Genomic DNA, 17,425 nt, shown 5'->3' with positions numbered 1-17,425 from the left:
ACTTCATATAAAAAAACAAGAGATGTCTATGGAATGACCTCATTTAAATAGCTATGTGAAAGTGTGTGTGAGAACAAGGACACACATTACGAGTATTGCGATGAGCATTGACACTGTTTCACGTAAGTGTTTCACTCCGTAAATAACATAATTGTAATTTTTATAAACAAAAGAATGTAAAACAAGTCGCTGCATGTCAGTTGCATATCAGGGTGAAGGCACTAAAAATATTAATTGCTTTAGCTAAGTTCCCAAGCCATGACTGCTCTTTAAGCACGCAGTGAAGATTAGCTACTGTCTTTTCAACTGATGACAGAAAAAGAAACAAAAATTACATTCGAAACCCTTTTGAATTTGCTTTCCCCTTTTCTTTGTTTGGATGGAATTGCAGCTGCTAATTAGAGTTGAAAAAGTGTGTTTCTGAGTTTGAAAAATCAGTGAAGTGAGGAGAGGAAGACACAAGGAGGCCATTTGCATTTCTCTCTGCCTCACCAGCGTGTCACAACAAGGTCAGCAGTGGGCTCTGTCACTAAGCCGGTGATTAAAACATTCTAAACAAACCATTTTCTCTCTTTTTTTTGACCAAACTTTTCTAAAAAGGCATAAAATGACTCCTTGAATATTCCTTTCCCAGAACTTAACTAAAATGTCCATTCGCCCCTAAGTAAATGGTTATAAATGAGTCGACTTTAGCGACTAGTTTGAAATTACACAGTATGGGTACACAGTTCATAAACATTCAATGAAGAAAAGCGTGTTAATTATCCATGCAAAATTCATGCATATTTAAACATAAGTACCATAAGCCTGCACAAAATATCAAAGGAATGAAAGAAAATGAGGAGGAATACGACGGGGGAGAGAGAAAGAAAAAGGAGGAGACACAGTAATAAATAAAAAAGTCACTTTAGCAGAAAGTGCAGGCAAAAACTTCACCGCAAGTGTCAATACCACACTAGTTCTCAATCCCTTTAGACTGACAAGAGCATTTTGGGTCACTGGAAACCCCTTGTTTGCACAATCACAACAATATTATTCTGGCTCAGCTGATTTAATTGCTGATTGGTCCGCTTAAATGAGATTAAAATGAATGCAAGCAGATTAATGAGAATGCTGGTCACATGATCTGGCTGTCTGGTGCCCATGTAAAATTTCCCCACATATACGTGGCCAAACCAGCTGGGGCCCCACACAGCCTTTGGGCTAACAAAATGTTAATTGGGCTTCAAATATGCTATTTTATTTGCCGCGATCTGTATATATCATTTACCATCAGCGGAGAAACAAAAGCCTCTTTGACCCAGGCATTTAGGAAGTCTGATTGGACGAGACTGTTGCTGTTTTCGCAGTTTCCTTTGATATAATTTTTATTCATTCATTCGCTAGCCACTTGACACATCAATTAGAGACAATAATCGCATAATAATCTTAATGATTGTTTTAAAATTAAAATGCCGCCCGCCTTGGTATGAAAAACGGCACAGGGAGTGGCGTGGCCATTGAAGTGTGTTCAAAAACACAAATTTACATTTAAACGTGAGCTCAGAGACTCAGTGAAGCAGAATTGCAACATTTGTACTGTATAAAGCAATTAAATACATTTGGGTGCTGAATTGTGTTGAGACTTCAAAACTTTTACTTACTGCATCAAAAAACAGTGATGCAATTTTGCAAGGTTTTCCAAATTATACCCAATTTTGCCTAAAGAAAACTTTTTTTTTTACTAAATGGCTTCCTAAAGTCACGTTTAAAAAGAATATATAAAAAACTGTATTATACTCTATATTATATACTATATGTATACAAAGCAATTAAATAATATCCAATGTTTGCTAAATATGGATATTCTAAAACATATTTGGTGAGAAAAACTTCTTTTGTATTTGATATCTAATATTTTGTTTATTTCTATGTGTCTAGTAATGTGAAAATGCTTAAAAAATACATACATTTAACAAAGAAAAAAAAACTTTTTCTATTGTTGTTGCACAATGGATCTTGTTCAACAAATGGTATCCATATATATATATATATATATATATATATATATATATATATATATATTTTTTTTTTTTTTATACAGTATATCTAATTTTACATTAAAACTATTAAATTACTATATTACGTTATATTGAAAATATGCTTTGATAATATTTATTACTGTATTTAAAAGATCAAATTGTGGAATTTCTTAACTTTTCAGAACTATAATTACTGGTTGAAATACATATATATATTTTTTTTATACATTTGGGTGCTGAATTGTGTTGAGACTTGAACTTTAACTTACTTTTCAAAAATAGTGATGCAATTTTGCAAGGTTTTCCAAATTATACCCAATTTTGCTTAATGAATTGTATTTTTTTCTAAATGGCTTGCTAAGGTCATGTTTAAAAAAATATATACATCATGAATATCAATGGTTAGGTCTCTGAGGGTTAAAAATCCAGCCGCAGTGGCTTCTTTTCCAATAAAAATGATCCGATCCATTCGTTTAACACTAAAATACTAACATTCGGCATTTGAATGGGTCGAACAGGTTTTAAGGCTGGAGGCAGGAGACTCTAAAGATGCAGCGCAGATAAATGTGTCTGATATTAGTAATCCAGCGTTTCAAAGAGGGATTGATCTGTCTGTGCTCAAGGACCTGCCGGACCTCGCTCTAAACTTAAGCTCAATTGTACTGGAGCAAAAATATTGTGTGACGTCCATCAAGCTGACAGTAATGCACCGAAATGGCCCATAAACAGCTCCAACTTTCCATCTCCCTACGACAACCTATGGGGATTATTGCTGTACATTAAGACTTAAAAATGCGTGGCGAATTCCATTAATCCATCTCATTGCATAAAATTTCCATTTGATTTCCAATGTGGAATTTTAGATGAACAGGAGAGAGCCGAGAAACCCTCATTACTTCATATTCAATCAATCAGTCAGCTGCAAAAGCATCACAGCAAGCGTCTGGGCACACAGTGAGGGGCTTCAGTCTGATTATGGAAATGGACGTCGGATCATTAGAACAATGGCTGCGTGCGTGTTTGTCCGTGGTCATTCCTGAGGATGTCATCGCTTCATTATTATTGACATGCTGCATTACTTAGCAACTACGAGTGTCCCTCTGACAGGCGTAATGCTCATAAACTACGCCTGAGTGGACCACCCTAAGATCAGAAAAATGTTAGCGGGTGTAAACATTGACATCGGCTGGCTTTTTAATTCTGAGTACACATGGGTGGGGGTGTGTGTGTGTGTGTGTGTATGCGCTCCATTGTGCAGCTAGATGAATCCCGGACCACCATATCATGCTAGATGATGCCCATTTAAATCTATTTTCCAGCTAGCCATTCGGAAATTGAATTTGAAAGTTGTAAATGTGGCAATTTGCTAAATATCCCGAAATGATCTATCAACAAAGAATGGAGACGCTATAAAGTGCTAGGTGGTGATAATGGATAGCAGAGGGCAGGACGGCGGCCGCGTGGGCTACGATGTACCTTGCCGCGTCTCCTCTTGATTTTTGTCATCAAGCCATTTCTTTATCAGCGTTTTCAAATGCGATTGTCACACTAGAGGGATCCCAGGAAGAGGAAGTGCCACACCGGTCAAAGTTTTTCAATTTCACTGCCAATTTCCTGCGTAATTACTGCTGCTTTTGATGGTCTTTTAACGGCGTGGACCTGATTCTGCCTCTCAGCGGTGGGCTATGGGATGATCACACATACACACACATTGTCATCAACTCCTGCCGTGGCCCCCCAGGTGGGGGTCAATGAGCTAGTGCTAATGTTGCACTGCAGAGAGGTAGCAGGCAAGATGGCCGATGGGATACACTAACTGAGATGGGCCGACACTGATTGTCCTGTGCTTCAAAAGCTCTAAAACTGCGTTTCCACACCTTTTTTGGCTTATGTACCACCACGGGCCCATCAGTAAGACTCAAGTACCCCTTACATCGATACTACTTTAGTTAGGAATGAAAATCAGATTACCAGATTATGAAGAAGAACCAACCTCTTTCCAAAAGCTGTCCGTCCATCCATCATCTTTCATGTCTGTCTATCTATCCTTCAATATGTCTGTCTATCTATTAGGGCTAAAAAAAAAAAAATTCCGATTTTTACACCGTGCTATAGTATTACTACAAATCTGCGTAAGCATTTGACATCACGCATAAGGCTCCTTGATTTCCACAATGAATGAATGGCGACGCACTGTTTTGCTCACTACACACATTCTAAAGCGCGGATGACACTCACAGTGTTGTCAGTCTATGCCGTCTCACTATATAACGATAAAACACCAATATCATTTCCAGCTGCTCTGAGAGTCACTTCATTATCATTTTACCGTTTAATTTGAGAAAACTCCGTCATATCAGTGATCTATGATATCACATACACAGCAGCTGCAAGTTCTTCACAGCAACCCGTAAAAATAAAAGTTTGGTTTAACGTGAAGAAACTGTGTCAGAAATATAACTATTTAGCAGTCTTAAGACTCAATGTAACAACACTGCTACTACTACTACTACTACTTTTTAATTTTAACAGTAAACATCTGTTGTGCAGCACTTTGTTTGCCAAAAAATAAAAGGGTTTAATTTTCATTTGATTAGGATGAATTAAATGTTTTATGCTTTCATCTGATTACCAGAAAAAACAAACAAACAAAAAAAAATTTATAGGTGCCATATTATTGTTTAAAAAAGGACCCTAAAAAAAGGTTTAAAATACAGACCTGTGGCTCTTCATTTCTTTTTATTAATTCACCATTTCTAAACTGTCTACTGTTCATTTTTTAGTAATATCAATAGCATTTGTATTAAAACTATATTCACTGAATGTAATCAAAAAAATCAAGAATCAAATTGACAATCGAATCATGAATCGAATCGAACCGAGAGCTTGCGAATCGAAATCGTATCGAGACATCTGAATCGATACCCAGCCAGTGTTGCCAACTGCTTTCAATTGAAAGTAGCTAAAACTGGTAGCTAAATGTCATTAGATAGCATCATAATGGCAAATTCACTGATCTATTTAAACATGAATATAGATCGGTGAGCAAGATTAGAATTTAAATAAGGTTTGTCCAAGAACTTGCTATATTTAGGGGAAGTCGTGGCCTAATGGTTAGAGAGTCGGACTTGTGATCCAAAGGTTGCAGGTTCGAGTCTCCGGCCGGCAGGAATTGTAGGTGGGGGGAGTGAATGTCCAGCGCTCTCTCCACCCTCAAGAACCCCCAACTGCTCCCCGGGCGCTGCAGCATAAAATGGCTGCCCACTGCTCCGGGTGTATGTTCACGGCTGTGTGTGTGTGTTCACTGCTGTGTGTGTGCACGTTGGATGGGTTAAATGCAAAGCACGAATTCCGAGTATGGGTCACCATACTTGGCTGAATGTCACTTCACTTCACATATTTGTCCCTAAACTTTTGAAAAAAAGTCCCAAAAGGGGTGGGGAAATCGCTAAATCTAGCTACAAAATTGCTAATTTGGCACCACTACTATCTATCCATCCATCCATCCTTCAATTTGTATCCATCAATCCAGTGTTAATTTCATCGACGAAGACAACAACGAAAAATATTAATCAACAAACCTTTTTTCTGTGACTAAGATGAGGGACGTTAACGAGCTAAAACTAATATTTGATGATAAAAACTGTGACGAAATTTATGCCGCATCTTCGTTAACAAGAGGACACGGGACTAAAATGTTATTCGAGGACTACCGGACATTCAAAATACATCCTATAGGCTAAGTTAACTGTCTTGTCTTACAAAATGTGTGTCTCTGTCATCGGATAAGGTGCATTTGCATATCTAGTCTCAGTATGGCAGCCGCAGTGGACGGATAGGCTACCAAAACGTGAACTAGCGATCTGAAACAATGGCCTCAGCACCTGAAGGGTTAGGGACCGGGTGACCAGATGCCTGTTTTTTCTGGGAGTCACAATTAGTTGTCGATTAACTTAAAGTTAGTGAAGGTGCGATAGGCGGAATCGCGCTGAAAGAAGTGCTCTCTCTCGCACACGCTCCACTTCTTCAGTTCTCATACAGTGCGCGATCAGTTCTCAGTGCTCAAATACACACAGCAGTCCACATGTCTATCGTGTAGAGTCAGAATATCTCATGTAAATACAGTCAGTTATGGTTTAAGTGAGCGTAAACAGGTGGGTGAAAACGGAATGTATGTCAGTATTACATGCATACCTTCCCTCTTAAATGGACAGCATTCCTAATTATCTGTGTCATAAATGTTAACCAACAAAATATGTTAAATAAATGTATACTTGTTAAGTAAACCTACTGTATCTGAAAAATGAGTTTAATTTGTCTCTACCGAAATCTTTTTATTTATTCCAGTTTTTCCAAATTCAATCCATGATTCAAATTTCTCATAAGCTTAAAGGTGCTTTATGTAGGATTTTGACTCTACTAAAGCATAAAAATACCATAATATGTTTGCAGATATTTAAGAAACATGCTAGGTTAACATACTTGTTTATCTGAAAAACAATGCTACAGTCAGTTATTCTCCTTTGAAAATGTGCATTCCAGCCCGGAATGTCTGTGTTTGTTATGGTTTGTGAAACCCGCCCACTGCCAGTTTACCCAATTGTATTTCAGCACCCCGGGTTGCCAGTTGGTGGAAAACACAGAGTATTTAATGTCATTCATCGTCATGTGCGCTCGTTTCCGTTAATTTGGCAACCTACGTGTGCATCAAGTCTGCGGAGGAGGGGCCGGGTGAATTTGGACTGCAATACCTAGTTCAATCCTACATACAGCACCTTTAATTGATTTGGTCTAAAGAGAGAAGAATTGATCACTATTTTTGTTTGAATACTATATCTAAAATAGCTACCAAAATAAATGTTGGTAACTGTAGTTTGACTAAAAGTAATGACTAAAAGTTAACAAAAATGCAACGACTAAAATGTGACTAAAACTATTAAGCATTTTCGTCTCAAGATAAAGACTAAGACTAAATCAAAAATGCCTGCCAAAATTAACACTGCATCAATTCATCAATATGTGTATCTATCTATCCATCCATTCATCTGTGTCATTCACACAAACTGATCATTTCAACAACATTGTTTCTTTAAAAAATTAAACATTAAAAAAACAGAGCAATAACTACAAATAATCATGAGATTAATAACAACTGATTATGATTCTATTGACAGCCCTTTCAAATATTTTACTACTGATGCCCAGGAGTCCCAAATATAGAGAGACCCTCACTGTAAAAATATAATAATATTTAATAAGGTAATGTGCCCTCATGTATAAAGCCCCGTTTAAGAGGTGTGGGGGGGGGGGCACATTAAGCTTTATATTATAAAGATAATTCTGGTTTTATATTGTTATTATATTGTCATTTATAATGTCATACTAAAGCAATTATTATTAAAGATAATCTGAAAAAACATTCCACTTTTTTTAATTTACAGTACACCATATCTTTTTTATTCCTACTAAAAAATTTATGTCAGACGTATACATTCTGTATTCCTTCTGCACAGCAGTTTGCAAACCCATGAAAAGATCAAGGGAAACATAAACGTACTGGACAAATTGTTAGGATCCAATTGTTTCGCTAAACGCACAAAAGCTAACGATCCAACCTTAACTCTGCAAGACTACACCAAGGGTATTCTGTGGACACATCTATGCTGATGCTGAAATTCATCTCAGATGTTCCTGAAGTAGTTAAACTTTATATGGCAGTCCTAAATCATTGTATTAGCCCAAATCCTACTTCGCACACAAAACACATGATTCTCGTTTAAGAGGAGGAGGGGGGGTGATTTACCTGCACCCAGCTGCTGTTCGCAGGAGATGACATGTGGACAGAGGTCAAACAGGAAGTTGCTTTCCCCGGGGACAGGCAGGAAACAGATGAGAGGTCACAGATCATTAAAACATATCTATCAAGCCTTTCGTGGTTACTAATTCTCCCAGTCAAATGTTGCCATGTAAATATGTCAAATGGGAATGAAATTACCACCGCGCTTTATTGACTGTGATAAAATCTGAAAAGCGCCACTGAACATAATTACATACTTGTCAGAGCCATAAAAATTAGCTTTATTATCAATGGAATGGTTTTGTACAACTTCATTCCTGTTCGATGCCTTCCAGATGGGGCTGCTTTACGCACTTGAACAGTTTTTATGCAGATCTCAACTTTTTTTTTTTTTTTTTTTTTTTTTACTCCCTCTCTCTCACTATCTCATGCATCTGCATCTGGAGGGAGAGAGAGGTTGAGGCTAAATGCTACATTAGCTCAGTCAAAAGGGGTTTTACATGCTGAAACCCTATTACGGATTTTTGTAAATGACCTTCCATGCAGTGTGTAACACAGCTCAAAGTGAATGAAAACACCCTGCAAAGTTTTAACTCTGAAAGTTCACTGTGTATGAAGTTATTGTCTCTCAAAAGAAAGAGTCTCCAAATTATTGAAACAAGTTGTTTTTAAAACGAATCCCAAGCGTTTCATGTTGACATCAACCTGCCCACTTGTTGGTCTTTTCGCATTGGTCTGAATGAAAAAGCAAATTCATTCTTTGCCACTAGGTGCTGCTTTTGGATCAGTAAAACAGTGATTTCCCCAGTAACGCTCTACACAAAGCAGCTCTGCTCACAAACGCTGCTTTATCAGGCATTACAGGCAAGATGAAATGAAAATGAGATCAATCGGACCAATCACTGCAGATTAGTGTCACACAAAGGAGGGGTTTGGAAAAATTCATCTTTGAGCAAATCGTATGGGAGCAAAAAAAATAGCAAAAAAAAGTTTGCTCTTCTGCTTTAAGCATTTAACTGGCCTGACACACTTCAGAGTTCTTGCAATTTTAAACAGCAAAAGAAAGAGAAGTGTAATTATTTTAGGTAATTTAAAGATTTTTTCCAGGTCTTAAGTTCAGGTTTGTCTAGTTAGTTTTAAGAGTTAACCTCTAGTGGTAGATAACTGTAACTATACCATTATGCAGGAAAAAAAACATGTTTCTCTATTGAATCCTATTCAAAAGTAGTCAGTGTATTCTGCTAAATTCAATATTTTTTATGTGACATGTCAAATACACTAAGCTCTCATGCCACACATACATCGCGGAGCAAAGAGAAAACTGACAATACGCCAACAGACAAGATAGAGCAGGTTACTTTTGGTATGAAACAACATCTCAGCTTTTTTGTCATTTTTTGAGAAATTCAAACTATAAATACTATTTTGTGGCTCTTGAATGTGTTGCGACAGATCGCTGTAGCGCCTCAGTTCAAGCGGCATGTGAACCAGTCGTCTCTTCCACTTACATAGTTATAGCACAAAATAAACATGAATGAACATCAGAAGTAATCTTGTTTCAGCCACGAAAAGACATCATTACACACCATTTTTCAAGTTCAAGTTGACCGACATTAATTTACTCTCCTGACTGGTTTGTTTGTCAGACAAAAATGGCAAATTCTATGTTATTATTGGTCAGACTGCCTGTCAATCAAACTCCCTGAGAAGGGTCAATTAAGCAAAGACAAAAATAATAATTGTCCTTTTGACACGTCTAAAATTATGTCCTTTAACTTTAGATAAAAACTCTAAAAGAGCAGCTTAAAAAAAGTATTTTTCTCCTAGCCTTTTAACAGTTAGCCTCCACTGGTAGATACTGTAACTACACCATTGCAGGCAAAAAGCATGTTTCTCTATTGTTTGCCATTCACATCAACCAAAAAAAACATTTCAAGCAACATACAAGTCAAATTAAAGTAAATAGTAATGATAGCGGTCTTCTTGAGGTTCCTTTCCCAGATAAATAATGAATAAAGCAATAAACTGTCCTTTTGATGTGTTTCAAATAATGTCCTTTAACCAAACATAACAGTGGCTTAAAGCAGTTTTATTCTATATTAAAGGTTTTGCAATCTTGTGGAGGCTGCCATTTTGGCATCACATGACCAGCCATGTCTCACAGTTGGGTCAAGTTAATAAAAACAAATTTCAGATGACGTTTCCTCGAACTCTGCACATTTCTAAAGAACGTTACCTTGTTAAGTTGTGCAGCAATCAACAACAGACAACTTTCCAACAATGACAGGAAAAGAAGTATGATATATTATTATCAGCAAAAACAGTGCTACTATAACACATACCATACAAATCACAGCCTGGTTTACGTTTCAGGGATGTGAAACACATAAAAACACATCATCAACGCTCACATGTTGAAGCACAACGTATGTCATCCCTCCAAAAGTCTCACGTTCACACACACACACCAGAGTCCCAGCGCATGTGCTGAGAGACGTCGGCATATCCCGTCCCATCTGTGTGCGCTGTTACTCCTCTGCACCAACAGTTTTACCGCCATCATTTATTCATACTTTAATTATTATTTGTTGCTGTTGTTCCTGTTCCTCAAGCCCCATTATCATATCAATTATCGTCACTGTCTCGGGCCTACTCATGTCACATCTACATCAGGCCCATAATGCACCTCTCTCAGGCTCTGAATTATTGAGGTAACAAGTCTCAGCAGAAGGAGAGGGATTCATATTTAAAACAGACACCTATGCTTAATGGCAGCGCTCAGTGAGTCCTTCAGGAGAGTGGCAGAGGAGTCACACACACACACACACACACACACTCAGAAAATAGTTTTAGGAGAACTGCGAACAGAGAGGATGACTAGCGAATATTTTAGGATAACACAAGATACTCTGCTAAAAAAATTATCTGGAATGGTCCAACATGATTTATGCTGGCATAAAAGCACCATACCCATTCAAGTATAGAATATTTTTTTTTTTCTTCAAAAGTTGAACAGAATTATATCTTATAAACTACATTTAAAATGTTTAGGGTCAATAAGACTTAAGGGTTTAAAAAAAAAAAAAAAAAACACTTTTGTGTACCAAGGCTGCGTTTATTTCATCAGTAAAAAAAGTAATATTTTGAAATATTATTTCAAATGAAAACAACAGCTTTCTATTTTAAAATATAATTTATTAATTATATTTATTAATTTATTTATAAATTTTTCCTGTAATGGAAAATCTAATTTTTTTCAGCAGCCATTACTCCCATCTTCAGTGACACATGATCATTCAGAAATCATTTTAACATGCTGATTGGGTGTTCAAGAACAGTTGTGCTGCTTAATATTTTTGTGGAAATTATAATTCTATTTTTTTCCAGGAATCTTTGAATAGTTGACAACAACATTTATTCTTTTAATATAGATTTTTTTTAACATTACAAATGTTTTTACTGTTATTTTTGATCAATTTGATGTGTGTGTGCGTGTGTGTGTGTATATATACATATATATATATATATATATATATATATACTGTATATATTAAGGGTGCAACGGTACACAAATATGATGGTTCGGTACGTACCTCGGTTTTAACCTCACAATTCGGTATGATTTCATTACAGCAGGGGGAAAACTAAACTTTTTTTTTTTTTTAAATAAACAGTTGTTTACTGAACAAGTTGCTCTTTCTTTAGAAACATTCACTTATATTATTAATTTTCTTAGTGATAAAAATCTACCTCAGCTTATGCTTAAAACTATAGGGAGCCCTTTTACATTATAAGGTTACAATTAAGCCTAACAACTTAACACAAACTTATATTTAATTACTATTTATTTTTAAATAGATGATCAACACTCAACTTTAAAAAAAAAAAATTGTATGCAAACATGTAAGGCCCCATTTACACTAGTGCGTTTTCGTTTTAAAATGGCGTTTTAGAATGAAAACAATCAACATTTACACTGCCGTTTACGCTGCATTTCAGAAACGATCTCCGTTTACACTGCACAACCGAAAACGCATGTCACATGACCATTCAACCATACAACTATAGATTTGTATAGGTAGATTCCCTATTATTTAGATGGCGGAACGCGTCTGCGTGCCTAGAGTGGTCGAACGGGGAATCTACCCATAAATAACTATGGGTACAATAACGAGCATAATGTTATTGTTTACACGGTTGTCAAGCATAAGCAGTGCGAATGTGGGCAGCCACGCCATCATTTTCAAAAGTCTCCGTTTTGGTCCGTATACACTGAAACGCAACCCCGGAGTTTTCAAACTAAAACGGGGTCTGCAGCATTTTCAAAAGTCTAAGTTTTCGACCTCGAAAACGCCGGAGTAGTGTAAACGATAGGCGTAACCGTAGAAAAAGTTATGCGTTTTAAAACGAAAACGCACTAGTGTAAACGATAGGCGTAACCGTAGAAAAAGTTATGCGTTTTAAAACGAAAATGAGTTTTAAAACGTAAACAAGGCCTAAATTGCACATAATGCAGTTTTTAAATTAACTTATAAATAATATTATTTCTAGGCTATTTTTTTAAATATATTCAACTACACACTGGCTGTCATAGCATGTTTCATAACAGATTAATTTAAACATACATTAAATAATTAAGACTAACAGGTTTAGTAAAATATAATGCATATATGGTGTAATATTTCGCGAAATGCTCTTTACTCCAAAATACTCTAGACTTCATTTTTCTAGTGAACTAATGAGCTGTGGACACTGATGACTTGCTGAGGTAAATGAAATTCTACGTGACATTGACATTTTATTTCCCCGCTGTTTTGTTGATGTCTTTCTGCGGTTGAAACACTGATTGAGCAATTACATGAGGCATGAGATGTTAAGTCGCGTTTATTTGCGTTAAAACTAGTAGTACAGAGGAAGGAATGATCACGTTCACTCGCGCTCTGCTCTGCCATTTGAATGCAATTCTGCAATTCGTCTGCAGCACGACACGAAGCGGAGCCAGACGAAAGTATAAATCCCGCTTCAGACACGGGAACCGGAGCTGATCGCGGCCGCTCTAATTCAATGCTTGTGTTGGGTTTATACCAACACGTTTCTGAACCGTCCCAGAAGCAGCTCTCCGAGGCATTAATACGGCGATCTGTCATGTCACATCAAAGACTGTCAAAAAGCCATTTATTATTTGAATTTCCTGAAACAATTTAATAAAATACTGTATTTGTTCGGTACACATGCGTACCGAACCGAAAGAATGCATGTACCATTACACCCCTAATATATATATATATATATATATATATATATATATATATATATATATATATATATATAAATAACATCATTGAATCTTGATACTTACAAAATAATATGATACCATCTTACACTTTATTTTTACACAAAAATAACTAACACATTCTTAGAATGAGATGATTGTTTGGTTACATCTGATGTAAAATCTTATCTGGTAAAGTTTGGCCAAGACCGTGCTGCTTCTTAAGCCTAGTTGTACAGTAGCATCCAAAACACAGCATATGCTAGTGACCATATATGTTGGTCTATGCTGATCTTTTCATCAGGGTATACACGAGTCTCATACACATACAGTCAGATAAATAGTCTGAAGCAACTTCTTCAGCTGCACGCAATCTGTTCTGCTTCCAGATCTTAACTGCACTATGCACTGTTTGAGTCATGGCTGATGTGATCATGTCCCAGAACAATACGCTGTTGTGTGCTGCCGTTCACTGCGATTTGTGAGGCCTGCAGCCAGTCCGCATGGCAGCTGTTTCTGTTCAGGAAAGTGGCTGTTCCAGGCTGCTTGAGTCCACCGGGGACCCTTAAATCCAGTGTGCACACCTCTTATCCATTTCCTGTTAAAGACTCCTTAGTGGATTAGTCTGCCTCTACTGCAATCACAGCACTAGCGCACTACACTGATGCCACAGATGAGGGAGGCCATTTTTAGTGCGATGTTTCAGGGCACACCATCACACGCACAACTATCTATCTAATCTTTTGACTGCGTGCTTTTGAGGATGAGCACGTGTGCGCGAATCCACTCTCCTTCACTCGTCCATTACGGTTCGGTCACATTGTCTCCACTCCCCCATTTACACAGAGGCGCTACAAGACCCCGTGTCTGAAAATCTATACGGTATTGATCTACGGCCAGTCGCCACAATTATTCCTGTGAAGGAAACACTGACAATAAATTACGTGAGTGCAGGCTTTTTAGCTGCGGTTCGATAGCGCAGCCTTCGCTGTCTGCTTCGTCGTCCAGGTGGGCTGAGAGAGACCGGCCACTTACAGACCTTCTTACAGAAACTACTCTACAACGACTATATTTACACAAAAGAAGCTTTTTCAATATTATGCCCTTTTCAAAATAAAAGCATGCACAATGTTTACTTTGTAATACATGATGCCATTCACAACGCATTTTGGTTCTGTAACGTGCCTTATTTTTTCATAAAACATGATATTACAGGTACATCTCAAAAAAATATTTTTTTATCGTGAAAAACTGCTTTTTTTGTAACTTATTTCAAAAAGTGAAACTGAAAGAATTACAGAACCTCAGACACTTTGAACTTCTGAGATGGACAACACACACAGTACATTAACATACAGACATCTGTCTCCACATCCCACTGAGAGAAAATGTGGGAAAATGCCTCTCTCACATATGTATCAGTTCCTTTTCATCCCCTTCCTTCCCTTCACTCAGCTCACTCAGAATGGTCAATAGTAGAATATAATTTTCTACATGAATGCAAGTGATATTTACAGTCATGTTTGGTATCATTTGAATTGTCTCAGCGCGACTTGTACAATGGTCTCATTCTTACAAGAAGTAAACTAAAAGGTAATACAGATCCTAAGAGTTTAGAGATGTATTGCACACTGTAGAGGGTGGGTCAGTTCCCAGTGCCTTTCATGCAAATTACCTTCTGTCCCAAAAGGTGTTAGCGCAACTTGATCAAAACAAATTCCAATTGTTAGTTCCTGTCTCCATTTAGGGTGATGTTTATCTTGGTCAGAGTACTTAAGGAAATGTTGCAAAAGGATCGGCGCGATTTTCTGTAGCCAGAAGCCCGTAGTGTGGTGTGTCTCGATACTTCACACTATGTATTTCTATAAAGTCAGGCATGCATCTTTTACTCGTAGATTTATCTTTGAGAATTTGATGTTTTGTATTGATTTGATTTGATCTCTTTGAATTGGCTATGTAATTGGCATAACACATACAGTATTTACCTGACTGATAATAAATTGTTACATTTGACCTTATTCTGTTTTACTCTGTAATTATTGACTCTAGTAGATTACGTTGTATCCTTGTTAGCAACATGAGCAACCGAATGAACGAGTAAATATAAAGTCAAGAGTTAACTAGAATAATCAAATATCAGAAGAATACTAATTAGAAAGAGACAAACAATCAATTTGCATTTCAACCTAAATACGAGGTCATAATAAAATGGAGTCAGATTAAATAATAAAATGGAGTCAGATTAGAGTTTAATTTAAATTACAGAACTTTGAGCATTGAAAAGACCAAACACGCAGGAAACCTTCAACCACCATTAGATACCTTCTTTGGGCCAAACGTGTGAACCTTACACAGCTCATGAAAGTCAAAATCCAGTATCTCAAAATATTAGAATATAACAAAGCAGAAAAGTTCAAGTTCTTTAAGGTATGTTCATTGATGCACTCAATACTTTGTCAGGGATCCTTTAGCACAAACTCCAGCATCAGTGAGGTGTGGCATGGAAGCGATCAGCCTGTGGCTCTGCTGAGGCACTATTGAGTCTTCAGCTCGTCTGTATTGTTAGATCGACTGTTTCTCATCTTTCTCTTGAAAATATATCATAGATTCCATGGGGTTCAGGTCAGGCATGTTGGCTGGCCAATCAAGCACAGTAATGTCATGGTCAGCAAACCACTTGGAAGTGGTTTTGGCACTGTGGGCAGGTGCTAAAGTCCTGCTGGAAAAGGAAATCAGCATCTCCATAAAGCTTGTCAGCAGATGGAAGCATAAAGTGCTCTAAAATCTACTGGTAGACGGCTGCATTGACTCTGGACTTGATAAAACACAATGGACCAACACCAGCAGATGTCACGGCACCCCAAAGCATTACTGATTGTGGAAACCTCACCCTGGACTTCAAGCAGCTTGGGTTCTGTGCCTCTCTAGTCTTCCTCCAGACATTGATTTCCAAATGAAATGCAAAATTTAAATTTATCTGAAAAAAGGACTTTGGAGCACTGAGCAAGAGTCCAGTTCTTTTTCTCCTTAGCCCAGGTAAGATGCTTCTGACTTTGTTTCTGTTTCAGCAGTGGCTTGGTAGCCCTCTTCCTGAAGATATCTGAGCTTGGTGACTTCTTGATGCACTGACTCCAGCTTCAATCCACTCCTTGTGAAACTCTCCCAAGTGTTCGAATCAGCTTTGCTTGACAGTATTCTCAAGGTTGCAGTCATCCCTGTTGCTTGTGCACCTTTTTTCCTACCCAATTTCTTCCTTCCAGTCAACATTGCATTTAATATGCTTTGATACAGCACTCTGTGAACAACCACTCCTTTCAGTAATGACCTTCTGTGACTTACCCTCTTTGTGGAGGGTGTCAATGATTGTCTTCTGGACCATTGCCAAGTCAGCAGTCTTCCCCATTATTGTGGTTTCAAAGAACAAGAGATACCCGGAATTTATACTGTAGAGATGGTCGTTTAATGAAACTCAAATATAAATATTCTAATATATTGAGATACAGGATTTTGACTTTATGAGCTGTAAGCTCTAATCATCAAAATTAAAACAAAAAACCTTTTGAAATGTCTTACTTTACATGTAATGAATCTAAAATATATATGAAAGTTTCACTTTTTGAAATAAGTTACAAAAAAATGAAGTTTTTCACGATCTTCAAATTTTTTGAGATGTACCTGTAAATGAGAAAAAAAAATCTGAAAAAGTAGCTTAAGATATTATTGATTAATTGTGTCTTTCTCCATTCTTAGTTTGACTTCAATGAGGTCTTGGAGGAAAAGCTATTTGTTAGTATTCCTGTCACTTGCTTATAGCCCACAGTCCTTCACTAACGACTATCCTGACATATTGAGAGATATCCTGATGTGAAAAGTAGTAGACAGGAAAATACTATTTAAAGTCTATATAAAGCTTTTAAGAGCTCTCTAAATAAAATAAAATAAAATCTGTCAAAATATTAGCAAATTTTAAACGGCCGTCAATAGAGAAATATGTTTTTTGAAAACAGGTGCAGTTACAACAACTACCATAAGGAGATATTTAACAATATGCATTACCTTTCAAAAGTGTAAAAAACATTTTAAAAAATTATAATAATTTTATTCAGAAATGACACATTTAATTGATCAAAAGAGATAGAAAAGACATTTATAATGTTACACAAGATGGTTTCCACATATACAGGTCCTTTTCAAAAAATTAGCATATTGTGATAAAGTTCATTATTTTCTGTAATGTACTGATAAACATTAGACTTTCATATATTTTAGATTCATTACAACACAACGGAAGTAGTTCAAGCCTTTTATTGTTTTAATATTGATGATTTTGGCATA

Source organism: Barbus barbus (assembly GCF_936440315.1).
Source record: "Barbus barbus genome assembly, chromosome: 27".
In the NCBI taxonomy this organism is placed as follows: Eukaryota; Metazoa; Chordata; class Actinopteri; order Cypriniformes; family Cyprinidae; genus Barbus; species Barbus barbus.
The sequence above is the reverse complement of the archived record's forward strand: the minus strand, read 5'-3'. Positions refer to the sequence as shown.